General features: G+C 44.2%; 2 long non-coding RNA genes across 5 annotated transcripts in view; one reads left to right on the plus strand and one right to left on the minus strand.

The window, feature by feature from the left end:
- LOC141414967 (uncharacterized) overlaps positions 1-19,890 on the plus strand; it is a 51,754-nt gene that overhangs the window by 9,973 nt on the left and 21,891 nt on the right. For 2 of the 4 annotated variants that reach the window (XR_012439993.1, XR_012439994.1), the window contains exons 2-3: positions 8,601-13,298; positions 13,391-18,782. This is a non-coding gene — a long non-coding RNA (uncharacterized lncRNA). The remainder of the gene's footprint in view (positions 1-8,600; positions 13,299-13,390; positions 18,783-19,890) is intronic. The other 2 variants (XR_012439995.1, XR_012439996.1) reach the window with 2 other exon arrangements.
- LOC141414968 (uncharacterized) lies at positions 983-9,530 on the minus strand. The gene is made up of 3 exons (XR_012439997.1): positions 9,427-9,530; positions 1,865-2,023; positions 983-1,739 (listed from the first exon to the last, which is right to left on the minus strand). It is a non-coding gene; the product is annotated as an uncharacterized lncRNA (long non-coding RNA).

Genomic DNA, 19,890 nt, shown 5'->3' on the forward strand with positions numbered 1-19,890 from the left:
GTAGAGTTTCTGGGGAGACAGATCTTAAAACTTCAAAGAGAAACTGCCAATCATTTCTCCAGTGAGGTAATAGCCCAAGTCACTGACTGAGAACAAATGATCTTTGCTGAATAAAGAGACTCTTAAGAAGCCCTCTTACAAAGTCCTCCTTCAAATGGAAGGAGACACAAAGTACCCACTGCACTATGGTAGCAGGAGGACATTCTGACAAGACTCCTCCATATAGCCCTAGTTAGCCCAAGCTAGTGTTGGGAAAGTTTGCACTGTTTGTCCTGTTTCCCAGGACAGCCTCCTGGGAAGAAAGCAGTTGAGACCTCCACCTCTTTCTTCTTGACGTTGCACATTATTAGCCTCTTTCTGGTAGATGGGGAGTCCCTCTCACCTGCTCAAGGTCCTAAAGAGAAGTGAAAAGCCTAGGTGGCAACACAACAGCAGCCCAAGCAAGTGCTGGTTCTGCCCAGTCCATGTTAAGCCATGTTGAGGCCAGCTCAACTCACCTACCTAGTAGCTACCTGTTTGGGGTTTTTTTTGGAGAATGATGTCCAAGCACAGGGAAAGCTTTGTAGTGTCTTTCAGCCACTGTACAACCTACGCCTCCAGGACACTGTGGTAGGGGAGCAAAGAGACCTGCATGAAGAAGAACCAACTCACAATGGCAACACCAGCAAGTGGCCAGATGATTTTGTGCTTAACAGACTGTTTGGAAGCTTCACTTCTTTTGTCTGGAAACATATCTAGTTTCTTAGGAATCAGTAGCTCCTATAGTTTTCAGTAAATTAGGTAAGACATTGTCTCAAAATTTCCTCATGAGGCTTTCCTAATAAGGACCTGAATTGGGCAATTAATTGGAAAACACGTTGTACAAATGAGATTTTTGTTTTGCTTTTCTTAGAAAATGTATTAATTGTGTGTGTGTGTGTTGCTAGTGATGGAGCCCAGGGCCTCACACATGCTAGGTAAGCTCACTGAGTGCCCTATTTTTGTTTCTTTACAGTATACATCCTGGGGCTCTAACACAGAGTTGGTACATAGCAAGTGCTCGGTAAATGTTCGTTGACCAGAAAAAATTGATGTTGAAGTGCTAAGAAAAGTGTCCAGGGGAAATGTCAGAAAGGTAGCCAAATAATTACAATTCAGTACTTAGGAAAAAAGATCAGTGCTAAATATTTATTCACATGAAAATATTAAAAACAGTATGTGCCAGGAACTGGGCCCAATGTTAAGAAAAATAGAACAGTCATCACCTAGAACAGTCTAAAAGAAGAGGAACAGATATTAACCAAATAACTAAGTAAATACAGAATTCCAAATATGAATGGTTTCAAATTTAGATTTAGCATACAGTATGTATTTGGGAGAATGACAGACAGATACAAAAACAATGAATCCATGGAAATGAGTAAACTTTAATGAGAAGGTGAGAAGTGGGATAGAAACCTATGAGACGCCTATATTGAAGGGATAGAAAGAGGAAAAATAGCAGAAGGAGAGTAAGAAAAGGTCATCATGGGCACCTGGAGACTGCTGATCACAGCATCGAGGCAGGGAGAGTTTCCAGAAGGTTCAGACTTTCCTTCAAACTGTTCCTCCTTGGCGCCTTTCCTGGTCTCCTTCTTCCTCTCATTAGTGTCCCCACAGTGCCCTGCTCAGAATCTGCCACAGCTCCTCCAAGGTATATTGATTTAAATGGCCTTACTGAGGAAGAGCCAAGGTTCATTTTTTCTTTAATCCTACACAGACTGAAAAAAATTATCATTACCTCATACTCCAAAACAATAAAAAGAGTAATTGCTCAAAGAATGAATTTTTGAGAAGAAAAAAATAAGTGATAAAAATCTTAGAAGATTAGATCATGAAGACTTACCCCCTAGGTTTTCTTCTAAGAGTTTTGTAGTTTCGCATCTTTCAGTTGGGTTTGTATTCATTTTGAGCACGTTTTTATGTGGTGTGAGGTAGGGGTACAATTCCATTCTTCCGAATGTGGCATACAGTTATTCCAGCACCATTTGTTGTACCTATTACACTTTTAAAGTAAAATTTAAATATGAAAGAGAACCCCAATCTTCTTGGGGTCCCCTCCTCTGAGAGTTCTATGGTTTCATAAATCACTCAGGCATTGTGGAGACCCCTCCTTTATTAATTATCTGTCTGCTCTAGATACGCCTAAGGTCTCGTTTTCTTAGTCTACATGTTCCTTCTATGCCGTGAAAGGAGACTGGGGATCTTGGGTGAGGCTGGGCCTTCCAACCTCGTATCCAACTGGCAAGCATGGAGCTAGGACGCACCATGGAGCCAAAAAACCCCTCTCCCTCCTGTGTCTGATAGGATCTTTAGTTTCCTTAACCTGCAGTGCACATTTTGACAATTAAAAGTCATGAAGCTCTCTACTAATGAAGAGAATGAAGCATGAAGCTTGTTCTCTGAATAGAAGGGAAAGAAGAAAATGTAGTATAAAAGTAGATACTTCAAGAAAATTATCTTGCAACTCATGTCTTGAGAACCTACTTACAAGGAATTCAAAATTAAATAAAATAGTCCTGCCTTCTTGCAATGAACAATGTGGACACAAAAATAACAATGTAGAGGGACAATAAAAGCCATGATGGATGCATAATCAACCCTGTGTGGATGTCTGCAAGAGGGGAAACCAATTGCAGAGAAGCAGCTACAAGGAGACAAGTCTCTGACTCCATACATTCACTGTTATATTTACATGACTTCACTTCTCTGGCCCAGTGTGCCCACACTTGCATGCTCAGTTCAACTCATTTGTAAATTCTTCAAGACACAAGGCAAACTGCAGCTGCAGTCTTGATATTCTACCCAGCAGCTCTATGTCCAGTAACCACCTGTATATTGGATATAACCAGACAGAGCTCACAGGCTTTGATAAAGGTGAGTCTGACACCACCATCCTTCTTTGAGGACTAAAGAGCTACCTTGAATCTTGTCAGGTCTCCTTTCCTAAAATAGAACTTTGCACTGTACCCTGCCCTGTGGAGTTCCTTTTCCCCACTCTTCTTGTAGGATATTTGGTCAAGTCTCCTAGAGTCTCTACCATTACCTGCTAATCATCAGAGTGGAAAACTGCTCAAATTTGATGTATCAAAAAAACCATAATATCCCCCAAGTTTTACAATAAAATAGTATTATGGACAGGGTGTGATGGCTCACACTCGTAATCCCAGCTACATGGAAGACATAGTTAGGAAGATCACAGTCCAGGGTTGGTCCTGGGCAAAAAAATAGGAGACCCTGTTTGAAAATTAACAGAAAAAAAGGGCTGGGGAAAAAAAAGGAGTGACTCAAGTGGTAGAGTGCCTGCCTACCAAGCATAAGGCCTTGAGTTCAAGTCTCAATAACATGAAACATAAATAATTAACTTCTTGCCTTGAAAGGTGCTGGGGATTAAACCCAGAGCCTTGCACTAGCTAAGCAAGAGCTCTACCACTGCCCCACATCCACAGCTCTTAGGGATGTTTTGTTTTGTTTTGTTTTTAAATCTGATCCTTGCCTCCTTCTTCATCTCCTCCAGCCATGTGGATTACTGACAAACTCAGGCACATAGGCTCTACCCAACCTTTGCATTTCTATTATAATAACTTTCAGCCTTAACCTCCTACCTCCTCCCCAAGTTGTTTCTCTTACAAGATTTGGCTCAGCCATTTTTTTAAAAAAAATATTTTTTCTCTATCTTTTCTTACCCTCTTGTACAATTACAGTTCTGTATCATACTAATCTATTTTCTTCACTTTTGCCTCCCCCAGATAGCAAATTCCTTCGGGGAAAAGACTGCCAAATTTTTCTACAAAGGGCCAAATAGGAACTATTTTAGGCTATGTGGGGCAGAAAGCCTGTACCCATAGCTTCTGCCTGTGTGTCAGGCACATTGCATATGCACACATGTGCACAATCCCTGATTCAGTGGCTCTGAAGTGCAAGAACGGGCAAAATAAGCAGTAGTCAGGAAGTGGTTGCTTGGGAGTGGGACCAACTCCTCTGGAAAGTAGCAGAAGAGGACTTTCTGGGGTGACGGAAATGTTCTGGACTTGGAGGCAGTGGTGTTCTGGGGTGTTCACAAATGTCAAAAGCCATCAGACTGAACACTTAAGATTTACACCTTGTGCAGTTTGCAAATTCTAACCCCAACTAACTGGATGAACGTGCAGCTGAGCAAATTACTCATCATTTCCCCATGCCTTTGCTTCACAGTGCTACTAATTTTTCCTTTTTATTTTTTTAAGAAAAGGAAAGCGCTTAGGTTAACTCAGGTTGGTAGACAATTTGCAGCCACTTAGACAGCCCTGGAATTCATTCTGGGGTCACGTTCGCTTACCTGTATCCTTACACCCTGAGAAAGATCCAGCATCCAAAACTATGGAAGGGAAATACTTTAAGAAAACCTGGGTTGTCTGAAAACATGGAAGGAAAATAATTTATCTCAAATGTCCCTCAAGCAACCTTTAGAATAGCTTAGAATGTCTAGCAGGCTGTACAGTTAATCTCAAAACATAATTTACCAGTTTGTAATCCAAAAAGAGGCCGATGTTACCACACTCGGAAAGATTTCTAGATTTTGCTGCTTGCGGATTTTGTTTCCTACATATGAGGTGTCACGTCTCCATAGAACTGGGACATGTTTGAGCACCGTTGTATGCTGGCATGTTATCCTGATCTGCCCAATCTGGGTCCCAAGGCTGTGACCTGCACATGTATGTTAGCAAGTTCCACCCCAGTCAGGTATGGCTCTTTTAACAGTACAGGAGGGAGTTCATTTTACTCAAACAGTAACAGGATTTGTTCAGAAAAATAAAATTGCACAGTGGTAATAATATAAGTTTAAATATCTGTGCCATGTTTCTAGGTTTTTTTTTTTTTTGAGACAGGTATTACTAGATAGCCCAGGGTGGTCTCAAACTTGTGATCTTCCTGCCTCAGCTTTCTGAGTGCAGGGATTACAGGGGTGAACCACCATGGCTGGCCATAGGCTAGTTTTACAGAAAGCGGGGGGCCCTGTTCTCTAGAAGACTTCAGTGAGTCCCTCAGGTAGTGACCCTCCTGGTCCTATATCAGCTCCACTTCTAACGTCAACTGCCACTGCACGTGCTCCCCTCCGAGGGCCACACTGGCCCAGTGTGAGGGCCACCTCCTGTTATTTCAGTTAGTGAACGAATTCAGGAGCTTCCCATTCTCTTCAGTTCCTCAATGTTCACTTTCAAGGGCACACATTGTATCAGTGGTCCTTTTGTTGTTCTAGAATACTGTGTTTCTATTTGCTAGTGCTCAAATCTTTGCAAAACAGGGATTCCATGAGAAAATTCTTTGCTGTAGCCTTCTGTCTGCAAGCGCCTCTGTGAATCTCTGCTAAATTTCTGCTACAGCCAGAGTGGAAAGATTTTTGGTTTTAGTTTTATTTGTTTGTTTTAAGTAGTCCTCTACATGGTATAACCCAGGAAGTCCGAGCACATGCCCTTGAACACCAGGAAAAAAGAAAGAACCATGCACCAGGAGTCCTGAGTCTACTCTCCATCTCAAGCTTTGCTCTAAGTGATGATGTGACCTTACTCTCTGGCTCCCAATGGTCTCGGACGTGACAGAAAGGGGTCAGTAGGGACTACCTTGGGAGTGGGGCTTGGACTCTTAGGCTACTTAGGGACTTCTGGATTTAAAGGTCCAAGAACGGGTCAAACAAGGACATACCAGTGGAGATCAGAATAAAGAAGCCCTTATGTACTCACACACACAGACACAACTGAGGGAGATTTGCTCTTCATGCTACCATTGAGCAAAAATATGTAGGCATCACTTTTATACATTTAAAAACACCAAAAAGTTATAAAATATAAACGTTTGAGCCAAGCATGGTGGCTCAAGCCTGTAATTCTAGCTACTTTGGAGATAGAGGGTAAGGTGGAGGAGATCGCGGTTTGAGGCAGGCAAAAAATTTGCAAGACCCAGTCTTAACCAATGGCTGGACATGGTGGCACGTGCCTGCCATCCCAGCTACACAGGAAGCACAAATAGGATGACTGTTATCTAGGCTGCCTGGGCATGAAATGAGACCCTAACTCAAAAATAACCAACACACACAAAGAAAGGGCTGTCAGAGTGGGCTCAAGTGTAGACTGCCTGCCTAACGATGCAAGGCCTGAGTTCAACCTCCAGTACTGCCAAAAAATTTTTTTTTTATTTCTAATGTCATTTATGTTTAAAGTTTTGTTATGAGGTGTTGGGGAAGGGGAAGGAGTTCACTCCCAAGGTGATGCGCAGGGGAATTTTAGGGTGGTGGAACTGGACTGTGTAGTAAGCACGTGACCATACTGGCAGAACCCACTGAACTGTTACATCACGAAGAGTAAACTTTACTGTGGGCAAATTGTAAAAATAAATGGGGCTGTTGGGAATGTCAAGATGGAATGCCAACTCTGAAAACATGAATCTAATTTTACACCACAAGTGCAGGCAGCAGGAAAGAGCTGACTTCAGTAATTTATTGTCTACTGTAAGACTAAGGCAATGAGAAGTAGACAAAATCCTTGTAGTTTGCATCTCAGACAAGAGTACCAGAAGAGCAACTGTGCTGAGTTAGCAGTTCAATGCCATTACACGGGGGAGCTATGGTTGAACACCAAAGCAAATAACTGCAGATCATGCAAGTCATACTTACTCCCTCACCGTCGGAGAAAGTAACAAACCAGCAATAGGAGGAAGACCAGAATAGAGTCCAGAGACTCCATATGAACACGTGTGGATTGGTAAGGTGGACAGATGACTTAGAAATAAAAAGAGCTTTTGTTGTCTACATCTAGGACAATGAGAGAAAGAAACTAACAATAGTGTTGGATTATAACCCAGAGAATGAAACAAATGTCCACGGGCTCATACTTATATAAAGAATGATTGTGTAAACAAATCAGGGAGACGGGAACACTCTTCCTCACAGAAAAATTCCAGAGTTCCAAATAGTAAGTGTGGAAGGAATGAAGGCAATGGAAAACCACCGCTTGAACATCTTAGTAATAATTGTTGTGAGCTAGACTCAAGGCTGAATGCTAGAATTAGCGGGTGAAACTTCAGCGAGAAAAAGAATCATTGCAGTCTCAAACTATCTTTTCCAAAATATTTCTCAAAATATCGCCAATGCCTTGGTGATTTTACTACACATCCACACATTCTTTGACACTCCTCCCTCTAGCAAGTGTATCCATCTGTTAGTTTCTGTCACTGTGAGAGAATACCTGAGCACAACAACTCAAAGGAGGAACAGTTGATTTTGGCTCATGGTTTCAGAGGTACCAGTCCGTAGTGAGATGGTTCCATGGCTTTTAGGCTGGTGGCAGGGCAGAAGCATCATGGTAGAAGGGCACAGCGGAGCAAACCTGCTCATGTCGCGGCAGCCAGGAAGCAAAGCAAAAGCCAGAGAGGAAGGACCCAGGGATGCGATATACCACTGGAGGTCACGTCCCCATGACCTACTTCCTCCAACTCCGCCCCACCTCCTCATAGCCCATTCAGCTGCAGCCCATCAGTGGTTTATCCATTGATTCCCACGCTCCATTCGCCTTCATGAACAGTGGGTGGAAGGGGACCCCGCCTTCAACACACGGGCCTTTTTAGGGGACACTAAACCACAACACAGCCCCTGGGTGTTAACTGAACTAATTCGCTTCTAGTGAATAGAGTAAAAAAGGGGGAAAAATAGCAAATTTACAGTAGAGAGATGTGACCTTAACCACATGGCCAAGGTTAGCATCACCACGAGTAAGCTGACCAGGATTTACTGCTATGATCTGTTCCTGGAAGGATAGTTCGCCTCCATGGTGTTCTTTAAAAGCACTAAACAGTTGAACCCAAACTGAAAGACTCTCTACAAAATATCCAACTAGTACTTTTCAAAATTAGCGCAAGAAAACCCCTGAGAAACCATCACGGATTGGAGGAGACTAAGCCATTGTGGTGACTGAAGGCAATGTGGCATTCCATGGAGCCCTGGACCAGAAAAACACCATAAATGGAAAAACTGGGAAGTTCAGACAAAGTCTGTGGCTTAGTTGACAATGCAGTGCCAATGTTGGTGTCTCAGGCTTGATAAGTGTTCCACACCTGGCTACAATGGTAACATTACGGAAGCCCGGTGAAAGGAACCTAAGAATTCTGTTCCATCTTTATAACTAATCTGTAAGTCCAAAACTATCTCAAAACAGGCTTAGAAAATGCTATGTTAAAATGTCTTCGGGTGCCACAATAAAAAATTCTTGTGGTGTCAAGAGCCTTATTTTTGGGTTCACAAACCAAGTAAGAAATTAATAAAAGTAAATGAACCCTAAAAATTAAGATATAAAGCACTGTACTCTTTTTCCTTGAAATACCAGTCACAGGCCATCTCAGGCCCATCAACAAGGTCTGGAAACATAGCTTGCGAATCAAGTGAGAATGGAACGTGTTATTTTGTCACATAGCTTGCGTTCATGTCTCTAAAAGAACCTCAAAAAATTATTTCCAGGCTGGAGAAACATTTTGTTCCCATCCGGGCCCATAGACCCCTGCAGAAACGTCAGCCTGGGTACAAAGCAACTTACCATCTTTCTTTTCTCTTTCAGAGGTAGAAGCGTGTCGTGCTGCATTCATGTGACTTTAAGAAGAGATTGTGTGAAGTGGTTCATAAGTGTGAACAGTATTCCCATGAAAACCCTTCTATTCATGCGGGGAGCAGGGAGAAGGAAGAAGGGAAGATGAGAGCAATGCCTGTCCCCGAAGGTGCACACCAGGTTGGTGATGGCCCATCCTTGCAGAGTGTGCTGGAAAACGAGGTTGCAAGAAGCGTTTATGTGAAGCAGCGGTGAGAAACACCTGAGTGCAGCTGGAGCCAAGTGAACGAGCATTAAATTTCAGTAGTGAGATTTTGGTGTCAGGTCCACAGGTGAAAAGAGAAATATAAGTAACAATTAGAGCCCCCGTTTATAGTGTATTTCTCATTTTATTCTTGCAATAGGCCTATGATATCATCCTCCTTTTATAACTGGGAAACCTGAAGCTAAAAGTCATTAAGGAACTTGCCCAAGGTCACATGCCTAGTAATTGGGAAGTCAGGATTGGAACCTAAGGTTACGTGACCTTAGAGTTTGAGTTCTTAACCAAAACGCAGAGTCAAAAGCTGAGCAGACAGGGGAACCAAGAAGGGAAGGAGAGAGCACAAATCTGGAGAGCCTGACACTCTTGCCAACTCCTGGGATTAGAATCAGACTTAAAGATTGGAGCAAGCAAAATACCAACAGAGATAGAAACAAAAAAGTGTTCTTTCCTTGTCTCTCTCAGAGATGTAAACACACACAGACACACACACACACACACTCACAGAAATGCTAGACACAGAAGAAATGGAAGTGGAGCCACCATAGGTAACGACACAGCTACAGAAGCAATTACCGTCTCCTCTAGACGCCAGTCCTCTGTTGGCTCTGTCCTGCCCGGGCCTGAAGATTGCAGAGGCATGTCTGGTAGGACAGTGATCAGGAGCTCTTTCACCTGGAGGGAGTGGCGCTTGGAAGTGCTGCTGCTCCCACACCTGTAAAAATCTGAGACACGTTTGTCTCCCTAGACCAGGTGGGATCTGCTGTCACCCATCCTTCCCCACAGCAAGCTTTATTGTAATGATAAGCTAACCATTGGAACTCGCCCATCTGAACGTCTTCCTGTCTTCTACCTAAGCACCAAAGAGACATATTTTTTCCTTTCCTTTTTAAAGTGATGCTTCCTTGGTTTTCAGAGCAATGCAGGGTAGTTTTCAGTATTTGTTGATTTAAAGGGAGCTGCCTTAGCATTGGGCTCCTCCCTGGTCATCACAGCCCTGCAGTGAGAGGCCAGTCTACCTGACCTTCTGTACTGTCCCCAGAGAGTCTCAGCCCTGATCACCAATCTGATAGGATGGAATTCCAACCATCCCCTCTCCTACTTTTTCCTCGATCCCTTCTCTGGAGCTGAATTGTACTCCCTGTAAAGATGGGCTCTAGCTTGCTCTAGCGCGCTGGTCAGCACTGCCGTCTCTGAACCTGATCCTGACACTGAAGACAGCCCAGTGCAGAAGCTCCTGGCTTGAGCTTGTGCCTGCCTAGCTGGATACATAAAGCTTCCTAAACCCCATCTCGCCCTGATGAGCACTTTCCCACTGGGAACTCTGATCGCCTCAGTCAGACACGCCAGGTGTGAGCCACAGGTGTGAGGAGTCAGAGGATACACCTTGCTGGATATTGTCCATTTTGGACAACAGCAGCAATAGTCTCCTCCTCTTCCTTGTCCCTTCCCTCTCTACTTCCGCTTACCCTTCCTCTCTGAGTGAGTCTGCAGCAACAGGGACTCACTTGCCAGGGACTGGGCTTGCAGCTGTGCCTCCTTTTCTTTGAGTTCTTTGGTCAAGGAATTATTACAAGAAGTCTGTTCTGGACAGACCTTTTTCTCAAAAGAGGGCTCAAATGTCAACCCAAATGTGCTTCGTTTTCAGATTTTAGGACAAAGCTCGGTTTTTGCTTTTGTTTTTAAAATCACTTTCATTTGAAAATAGGTCTTTCCTGGCAGGATAATTCTCTTCCACTGAACCCCCATCTTTGGGAAGGACACTGTATCTATATGGAACAGGAACAAAAGGAAGGTACAGCCACCAACCTCTGTTAATCAATGGACAGTGTCCATGTAACCAAATCATCTCAATGTAGGATAGATAGATGTTTCAAAAACTAAAACCAAATATCTGACAGGTTCTGTTTCAGTAATAACTCCAAATTTCACTGGCCTAAGACAACAAACACGAGTTCTTGCTCATGTCGTACATTTGTGTTGCTGTCGCTGACCTGCTGTGGGTACCACGCTGCATTGCTAATGGGACTTCATCAGGACCTTCTTAGGTCATGGTGACAGGAGGAAGGAAACAACGTGTAGTGGCATTTGAAGACTTCTTCCTAAACCCAACACATCCCACTTCCACTCACATCCCATTGGTGAAGACCATGGTCAAGTTGAAGGTGTGGGGGAGGAATTGCCATTACTGACCAGCATTTAGCACCATTACAAACTAATTCCACCAACCACTCGACTCTTATTTCCCCCAGAAATTCCCGTGTAATCACTTAGATACATTATAATGAAAAATATATTTCTATCACATTTGCTCAATTGTTAAATATTATAAAAATGATTCAAAAATACAAATACTGGTTTTATTTATATGGCAACTGTAAGCATGTATTTTCCTCTAACTTTTGGTTTTTCAGAATTATAAATTTTCTCGAGTGATTTTCTAGTGTCTTTAAAATGAAAAATATCAGTAAGAATGCTTATTTAAAGTACATTTGTGAGGCTAAAGTAACAAAGAGAAGATGTTTATTGTTTAGTTGTTTATTTTTATTATTGTTGTACTGGGAGTCCATTGTGACTTTTACAAAAGCTCTTACAATGTATCATAGTTGAATTCACCCCTCCATCATTCTCCTTTATTCCCACTACCCACAGAAGTTTATGGCTTATTAAGTGAAAAAATCAATATATAAACTTGAATCTGAGGGACAAAGGAAATAGGTAAGGTGTTACAGTGGCTATATATTAGTGAATTTTAAAACAGCAAAATTTAAAGATTTTAATGTAAAATGAGTTATATAGGAAAGAACACTGTAAGGAGTAATAAAATGCAATCACATTTGCAACTAGGGCAGGAAATATGAAGGAAACCTTATTTTAAACTTCTGTCACTATTTCCAGCAAAATATCCATGCACTATGACCACAGAGGGTCACACTGTGCCGGGGGATGGCAGAGAAACAGAGGACCAGGAACAAGGAGACCTACATTGTAATTCCTGCTCTAAAACTAACCTATGACATGATTTTGCCCAATTCATTTAGCCTCGCTTGGCCTGGCTACTCATCTGGGAAGTGAAGATATTGACAGAGGCGATCTTTTTATTTCATTTGACTTAAAAATTCTTTAGGCCATGCAAGGCGCAAGGGCCCTGAGTCCCTGTTCTGTGGGACGTGAAGTATCTTATGAAATGTTTCCTTTCTAACGCCAGTGCCTTGTGTGACAATCCTAAAACGAGGCCGGAGTTTAGTAAGCGCTCGTTACTCAGAATTCTCACCGAACAGTCATAATATTCTCCAGGGGGACAGCATTGCTCTCTTTGCTTATTAATGGGATCACATGTAGGTTGAATACACGTGTCTGATAAGAAGGTGTCTACTCCAAAGTCAAGGCACACTGTGAGCTGCCTAAGAGAAGTAATTACAATTCACAATGTCTGTTAATTCGTAGAGACGGGATCAACTTTAATCTACTTGGCAAAACTAGCATTCTGAATTAGGGAAGACATTCATTCAAAAGATTGTTTAGTAAGAAGATAACCCAGTGATGGGAACCCTGTGTTCCAGAACCATGCAAGACAAAGCCAGCAGGGCAAATGCTGGCTGTCATGCCTGAACCTGTCACCCTTTGCAGTTGTCCTCAGACACCTTGCCTGATCTCCTATGAAGGACTTTGACAAAGGAGACAGGGGCTTCCATCCCAAACAGACTGTTCCCTTTCACGATCCCTCCTTCCCACCATTCTGAATCCCATAACTTGAAGTTGCTTCACCTAGCCCTTAGCTGTCTGGGGACACCAACCTCAATGTCACACATCAAGGGCTTCATTTTGTTCCCGGAGAAATGCTCAAGACCTTGTCACAGTGTTGGGTTCTTTTTCACGGAAGATATAAACGCTAACAAATGAGCCCAAATAGCTTTTTATAAACTCCTTCCAGTACAAACAGGTGACTGAAAAGAATATTTTGGGACAGATTCAACAAATTCCTCAGTCCGGAATGCTTTTAATTAAAACACAAATGATGCTTTTCTTCCTTAAGATAGACTTTTAATAAGAAGGCTTCAATCAAACAAATTGCCAAGATGACAGAATTCTGAATTTGCTAAACTCTAGTCACAGCTGTCACCTGTTCACATACATGGACTTCCACTGTCACACTGCCACCTCTTCAGGATTGGCTGTTGTCCTCGGCTATCGGGCTTTTTCACGGACTCACTTCTGTGAGTGGTGCAGTGTAAACATAACAACTTTAAGAGCGATTTCAATGAAAAGTGTTTTAGGTCTGTTTCCAAAAGTTTTGTCTTTTTTCCCCTTTAACCAAAATCTAAAAAGTTCATCTGAGCACCTCTGCTTACTCCGGATTTTCTCCTTGACCCCCTGGGTTTTTGTCCTGGTCCCAGGATGCCACAATAGGTTGAATAAACTGTGACCAGCAGCAATGCTGTTCCAAGGTATGTTTCAATCCTATCAGATCAGCACCTTTTTTGTGGCACATTTAGTAAGCTTGATTTAAATATGTATTTACATTTTTATCTTTTATTAGCTTCCCATAGCACAAATCTCAGAAGGAAATCAGAATGTCCATATGGCAGTCCATCAGAGCAGAACCAGCTTCCTCCAGAGCTATGGTAAGTGAGGTGGACAGCTTGTTTCCCTAGTGACAACTGGCATCATCCCCTGAACCTTTGTAGAAGAACGAAGCTCAGCCTGTCCAGAGAGAGGCTTGACGGATTCAACCTGAGGTAGGTCGTATCAGAACCATGCTTATCTTTGTCAAGATAAGAGCTGCTCCAAACTGACAACTGACAAGATCTCAGTGCAGCTCCAAGGGGAAACCAGTCCTTGTTCAGGAAGGAATCAGCTTCAGAACTTGGAGTGATGCACATTTCAGGAATCAGGGTAACACATGAGGCTGGGTGTGTGATGATAGTGTATGGGGGGTGGCGGGAGGAGGGAGGCAAAGCTGAGTGGAATGAGGTTTTTTGTATTTATTTATTTGTATTTTATTAGGATGTATTCATTATGGCAGGGATTCATAGTGACATTTCCAAATGGACTTACACTGTACATTAGTTAAGGATGTGTTTTTTTGACATGGTCACACTCCTTCTCCTTAGAGCTCAGAGTCCTCACAAGGGCTCCCCAATCCTGCCTGCCATGCTGCTGAGATGGCTCTGTGAGGCTGGTGCCTGATGGTAGCCTCAAAAAGGAGGTGGAGCTGCTGGGATTGCCTCAGCATCGCACTAAGAAAGGGCTCTGACACTCAAGGGAGTGAAGCGCTGTGAGGATGAATTTATCACGTGTGATCAGAGAAACTGACCCCTGCCTGTGTTCCCTAAGGGGACTCAGAGGAACCTCTCTCACTAAAAAGTGAGGAACACCTTGTGGAGGGGTACCTGCCCATTTGAGCAGCTCAGTGTAACTGTGTTTCTATGGAATTGAGATTCCTATCATTGAGGGGAAGGAGGGTTCTGGAATGGCAGTATTTATTGCCAGAGAAAGATCGCTGTAACCAGTATCAAAGCCAGAGTGGTATTGCGTATGCTTTCACCCCGGTGACTCTAGCACTCCCTCGCAAATCAGGTGTTCTGAGGCGTGACATAGATGGAGATCCAACCAGAGTTTTGCATGACTTACAAAAATTAGAAGCTTGTGAGAAGACACCTTCACTGATTTTCACTTCAGAGAAAAAAATCCCTCACCCAGCTCCCGGATAAGTCACTGCACAGACCCAGAGCCCACTCCCTGAACAAGAGATGTGTCCGCCTGAGGAAGGGCAGTAAAGCTACCCCAAGTGTGTGTGACAACCATTCCCGTGAGTCTTCCCCAGAGCAATCAAAGACTATCATTGTGAACATGTGAAAGCCTCAGGCTTTCCAAGAACTGATGCTCACAGAGATCATGTCTCTGGGCTGATACTGAATCAAGGAAGCTGAGTTACTTTCAGGAGCTCCTACTTAGCATGGGGACACAGAGAAGCCAGGTGAAAAGTAGGGTTCTACCTCAAGAGTGGGTCACAATGGATCCGTTAGACCTGCCCTCTGGTTATTCCTCTGGTTTCTGACTATGACAGTGGGATATGGACAGGAGGTACTGACAGATCCCTCACATTGATTCTCTATCCCGTGGAGGAAGAGCCATTATGGTAAACTTGAAGTCGCCCTTCCCCTCAGCCATGGTGACATGACACAGTGCTAATATACACAGAGAAGAGCACAGAGATCAGTAACACCACTGCAGACTTCAGAAGAGCAGAAGGTGGGTAACCAATATGTTCCCAAGCTGTCACTTATGTGGCCCTACAAAAAATATATGGATCATGCCAACGGGAGTGAACTTAACCATGTGCCGTGTCACATGCACTGTCTCCTAGAAAAGAACCCCACAGACTCTGGTACTTGCTTTTCCTGCATCACAACACACTCTGCAGAGACCTCAGTGGGCTTAACACTCACAGAATATAACTCTGCTCTGACAAATTAATGACACCGTACTAATCAGAGCTGATGAATTAGGCAGTAGAAAGTTCTAGCAGCCCCAGAAAGACACATGTGAGATCTAGAATTGCTGTTCCAGGAGGGAGATGGTGCACAGATAGATTTCAGTGATGACATCTGCTAAGCCTTCAGGCCTTCACAAATAAGAGGAATCTACGAGGCCATTTTCTATGTGTCACTTTATGTCACCTCCAGCCCACCAGGGCGCCACTGTAGCAACTAGTTCTGCACAGACTTCAAAAAGCTTTGCACAAAAACAATCTGTTAGCCACAGACTAATTATTGTTCCCAATCCTGGGATTTCTTAACGGTGAGATATGGGGTGCCCCTCGTCACCACGAGCAAGATGGGAATGGAAGGTAGTTGACAGTCCTGGGCAAGGCTCGTCTTGATGTAGAGAAGCCAAACAGTGGATGAGCCTCTTCCTTCTCTCAGCTGATCAGTTTTAAGGTGCAGTTCTTGGCTCTGCCGAAGGTCTCCGCCAGGACTGAGCACCAGCTAACCTTATCTTGATCAGTGGCCAGATCAAGAATCACGTTTTGGTTTTCTTTTCCTATTTTACTTCTCATTCCTGCTCCCTAAAATGCCTTTTTTCGTTTGTTTGTTTTTATTTTTTTGAGGTGGGGATTCTTTATGTAGTCCAGGCTGGCCTTGAACTCAAGACCCTCCTACTTCAGCCTCCTGAGTGCTAGCGTTACAGGCATGTACCTGGCTTTAAAACATTTCTTGAATATATTGCAGACAGGAGAGACTCTGCTTTTTACTTTTGGGTGAGGGTGGAGGAGTCCAAGCTAAGATGCTTTTCTCATTGGCATCATATTACTCAACTTATTTTCAGGGTGGGAGGCCAGATGTTCTGAACAGGAACTACCAGATTTTTAGGCAACTTCACCTCCTTGACCAACGTAACTGATCAAAGAACAGACATGGGACACAAGGTGGGCCAAGAAGGGTGCTTCCCAGACTTGCTGTAACTGGAGCCATTGCAGGATGCCGTCTTCCTTACGGTCATAGAACTCCAAGCATGAGCTTTTCGGCTGCTCCAGGCAAGTCCCCACAACTTGAAGAAATTGGTCTGAGAGAATAAAGCTGGCACCAGCAAAAGATGGAGACGAGAGAAAGTGAAAATCCCAGCGTTCTCTTCATCAGCCATCCCTACTTCTAGCTCTATGCACACAGAACAGTCACACACCTGTGTAACTCTGTTCTATTGTTGAAGTTAGTCTAAATTGGACTTCTTAAAGAAATCCTTTGTACCCACAAATAACAAGTACTTGGTGGGAATTATGTTTTGTTTTCAAGGAAATTTCCTCTTTCTGTCTTCAGTGAAATTATTTTACTTGCCAAACACAGCAATGTCTGAAAAACTGCTCAGGCAACAACACGCAGCTGAAAGCTAGTGTGGGCTTGGTTGTTAAACAGACCTACTGCTTCTAAATCATGTGCCCTTGGGCCGTGACTTGGCCTCCCCAGCCTTAGTTTCCCCATTTGTGTCATCTGTGTTCAGGGCAGGGAAACAGAAACACAAGGAATCTGATACTTCCAAAATAATTTGCCCAGGGGTAATAAAACTCAGAGAGAAGCACCCAAGCACCAGAGTGCACATCTTCAATCCCAGCTACCGGGACACTGAGATCAGAAGGATCACAGTTCAAGACCAGCCCAGATAAATAGCTCACAAGACCTGATCTCCAAAATAACCAGAGCAAACTGGACTGGAGGTGTGGCTCAAGTGGAAGAGCATCTGCTTTGCAAGTGTGAAGTCCAGGGTTCAGACCCCAGTTGCACACTCCCACGCGCCCCAATTCAGGCAGATCACCGCTCACTGCCACAAACAAGGATCCCACAGCTGTTTTCAAATATCAGAATACTTCAGAGACCTGGGGCGGAACGCTCTGCCCTTCAAGATGGAGCACTGTTGGCAGAGCAGAGCCTGGCCAGACCTGCAAAACTTCTCACGAGCCAAACCTGCCTGTCCTGGACCTTCCCTCCCTTCAAATATCCAGAATGTTGGCAGAATTTAAATCACATCCAGAAATGTGCTTCCCAAGCTTTTGGTAGTTTTAATAGAGGGAAAAGCATAAAACAAGGTGAAAATAAACACTGATTGCTAATAAACAATATCACACCCAGGGTAATACACAGTTCATAGGACCAGGGATGGGTAAATGTGACTACATACAATGGTGGTACAGAGCAGGGATTAAATGGATGATGACAATACACAACTCAAAAAAAAAAAAAAAAAACCTGGATTAAATGATATTGCCATGGTAGAGGACTGTGTCTGTTATGTGTGTTTTCCTTTGGAATAACCAGCTGTTTCTACAAACATGTAAAAGCCATGCGGGTTTGGAATCAAGCTTTTAAAACTGTGATTTTCTCCATTTTACAAGGTCAGGAAATGGTAGAATCAAGCTTTGAACTTGGTGCTTCTGAACTTCAAAGTTCGTGGTGTTTCCTCTGCACCTCGAGAAGTACAGAGGCCCCCAGAGTGTAAATAAATTAATTGTACTTGGGGAATGTGGGAAACCTTTTGAACACATGATGGAGAATAATTACAAGGTGACTCTGGGGAAAGGAAACACTGTCCTGGAGAAGTCCCGGGAGGCCAGAGGGGAGCAGCTGTGAGTGGGTCCAGTGGAACAAACATGGCTGCCTGTGTTGGTCATGGGGCAACTTCTGCCCAACCTTAGCTGTTCCAGGAGGCATGGTGAACTTTTCCCTAAATAATGCTGGGCACAGAGCCATCACCTTTGATCTGTGACAGGTGGTACAGAACATCGTGGTGGGGGAAGGGACTCAACTTGTCATCACCAGGATTCAGAAATCCATCATCTTTGGTTGCCATCTTGTACCATATGACCCAGGTAGCAAAGACTCATGGCATGTTGGCACATCCCCGTCCAGCAGGTCACGAGTCCCCGTCCTCAATCTTCGCAGGACTCAAGGACTCTATGAATGTGGCACTGCCACCTGTCTCTCAGAGATCCTCAGGCTAGCAGTGTCTCACTGACGCTGGAGAACTGGTCACTGCAGGGAGTTCTCCAAGCAGGTGACTCCTCCCAGACGATGTGTCCTTAATGCAGCTGACCTTGGGGCAAGCTCACAGAGCAGCAGAAGACGAACATGTAGCCCGGAGGGAGGCAGAGAGGGCTGAGCAGTGGAAGAAAGCAGCGTCAGTCATCTCTGCCAAGTGTAATTTTGAGGAAGTTCAGAGGATCACCAACTCACTGGCCGCTGTGGGTGGCAGCCCAACCCAGCAGACAAGGTGGACACCACAGGGACATTTCTCCCAATATTTCTACTGGAATATTACCTGCCCACCTCCTCCGTCCAATGGGGTCACAGCCCCCAAATCCTGAAAACCGCCTGCCTTCTGCCCCCACCAGAAATCACTGTGAAACTTCAGGATTGGCTTAACATGAAGCTGTAAAAGTAAGCTCTACTTAGAGAAAGAAAAAGGAAAGGGAAGGAGGAAGGAAGGAAAGAAGAAAGAAGAGAGGAAGGAAGGGAGGGAAGAAAGGATGGAGGGAGGGAAGGAGGAAGGAGGGAGGAAGGAGGGAAGGAGGAAGGAAGGAGGGAAAGAAGAAAAGGGAAGGAGGAAGGAAAGGGAAGGAGGAAGGAAAGGGAAGGAGGAAGGAAAGGGAAGGAGGAAGGAAGGAAGGAGGGAGGAAGGAAGGAAGGGAGGGAGGGAGGAAGGGAGGGGAAGAGAGGGGAAGGAAGGAAGGGAGGAAAGAAGGAAGGAAGGAGGAGGAAAGAAGGAAAGAAGGGAGAGAGGGTGGGAGGAAGGAAGGAAGGGATGGAGGGAGTGACAGAGGGAGGGCTACAGGCAGGCAGGAAGCAAGAAAAGCAAGGCAAGGCAAAACATCCCGGGCAGAGACAGGACTAGAGAGAGGAAAGCAAGGCATAGCACATTTGGAAAGCAATGAGTGTTTTGGGGTACAGAATTCAGGGGGTACAAGACAGACTGTCCCAGACAAGGCCAGCCATTGGGCCTGCCATTGCTCAGTGCTGTGTCCTGGCACAGAGAGGACTTAGTGACTATTTGTTGAATCACTTGACAGAGAGTCAGCCTGTTAGAAACATGGCCGGGTCAGGATTTAAGGAGCTGAGAAGGCCAGGCTGGGTATCAGCTTTGCTCCCTGTGTGGTAGGAAGCTCCTGGGGAATGCAAAGAGAACACTCCATCCCCAAGCTGAGAGAACAGGCACCTGGGCTGGGTCCCCTGGTAGGAGGCACTGGAGGAGACAAGGGAAGGTAGGACGTATACGTTTATGCGTGACTCAGATGGAAGACACAGTTGAAACCGTGGAAGAAATTATCAAAGAGAAACCCAGGTCATATGAGGAGATAAAGATGGAGTGATGGTTGAGACCATGTTCTGGTTCAGTATGGAAACTACTTCCAAAACAACACGATCAGCCGTAAGAGGTGACCTTAGGGAAAGTCACTACATTTACTCTTTTCCCATAAAAACCTGGGAAGAAAAACATATAACAATTTACACTTAAGTCAGAAGGATCTACTAGTAATCAGCTCTTCCT

The sequence above is a fragment of the Castor canadensis genome, chromosome 12, assembly GCF_047511655.1.
Source record: "Castor canadensis chromosome 12, mCasCan1.hap1v2, whole genome shotgun sequence".
In the NCBI taxonomy this organism is placed as follows: Eukaryota; Metazoa; Chordata; class Mammalia; order Rodentia; family Castoridae; genus Castor; species Castor canadensis.